Here is a 1,698-nt window from a genome sequence, read left to right as displayed (position 1 = left end):
TAAATATATTATGTAACATTAATATTATATTAGTGATCACAAAGTATGGCTACGTGACTGATTGGCCCCACTCGATATAAAATTTTCTACACCTAAAAATCATTATGAAGTTGAAAGCTATCAAAATGAACCCGTATTCTCTCAGGCAAAAAAATAAACTTATTGTTGTCTAATTAAACAGCCAAAAAAACAAAAAAGAGATTCATTCACATATAAGAGAACCGTTTTAACTTTTTATAGGAGTCATGCAACGCTTATTATTTTTATTAATCAAGACTGCGAGCCATCAAATTTATTGGCTTCATAAATGAATCGAGACAGTGAAAATAAAAGGGGTGTAATACAAACACATCTTTTTTATTATATGTTATGTTGTTGTTGAAAAGTTTATTCTCATTAATATTAGGTACACGCGCAACGCGCGTACACTGATACTAGTACTATATTAAAAGCACAAAACCCTTTAGCGGAACAGTAGGATGAACTGGATATGGAAAGTTCCAATAAGATTTCATTCTTGAACAAAAATCTATTTTTTGATTTATTTCATCTGTTCCATGCTTTTTTTACTCTATAAAAACTGATTTCACATTGATAAAAGTTTAAACTAATAATTTTTCTAATATTCAGGTGAAATATATTAAAATTTTGGTATTAAATCTTCTATTATTTGAACTATGTAAAACTCCTAATATTTAGGTTATATAAATTTATTTGTAAATTTTTAAACATTAACTACAACATAAGCACATTGGGACGAGTAAGAAAATATCTTTAAATAAACGACATGCTTATGTTTAAAAATAATAATAATTTATATGTAACAAACTGTCACGACCCAAGTTTCCCTCTGTAGGATGTCGTGACGGCACCTTGTCTTTAAGACTAGGTAAGCCTAACAATTTGCGGAATAACTGAAATAATAACTGAAATAACTGAATAACTGAAATAATAACTGAAATAACAACTGAACTTCAACGAATTTATATATATATATATATATATATATATATATATATATATATATAATTGGAAAATTGCCACTCGGCATGTACAAGTAAAAAAAAATCTACAACTCAGAGTATAAACAACTCCCAAAACCCGGTAGTCACAAGCAACAAGCTCTAGGGAATGTACTAACTATCTCTATACATCAGCATCTAAGAGAATAAAGAAAATACAACATAGTAAGGATAGAGGGGGACTCCGAGGTCTGCGGACGCTGGCAGATATACCTTGAAGTCTCCAAGAAGCAGCACACACTTTCCTAATATCGGGGCTGGTAGGATAAACCTGGGTCTGCATAAAAAGATGTGCAGAAGCGTATTATGAGTACACCACAACGACACTCAGTAAGTCCAAGCCTAACCTCGGTAGAGTAGTGATGAGGTCAGATCAGGGCCCTACTGGAATATACGAAATAAGGCAGAAGGCGAAATGATAACAATAATGGCAGGTTAATGAAATAAGTTGGAATGTACGGAGAAGCAATAGCACGGGGAAAAACAAGAGACAATTACAACACGTAAGGAATAGAACATCTTACAAGTTAAGGAACAACAACAACAACAAACAACACAACAAAAATAGAAAATCAACAGGGGCGTTCCCGAGGTACCGCCTAGTAGTCCCAAAAGTAAATATCTCACAACGGCACGAGAGAAACCTCGTGCTACAATCTCACTCCGCACTGAAGAA

This window comes from Nicotiana attenuata, chromosome 7, assembly GCF_001879085.1.
Source record: "Nicotiana attenuata strain UT chromosome 7, NIATTr2, whole genome shotgun sequence".
In the NCBI taxonomy this organism is placed as follows: Eukaryota; Viridiplantae; Streptophyta; class Magnoliopsida; order Solanales; family Solanaceae; genus Nicotiana; species Nicotiana attenuata.
This window is presented reverse-complemented; position numbering follows the sequence as displayed.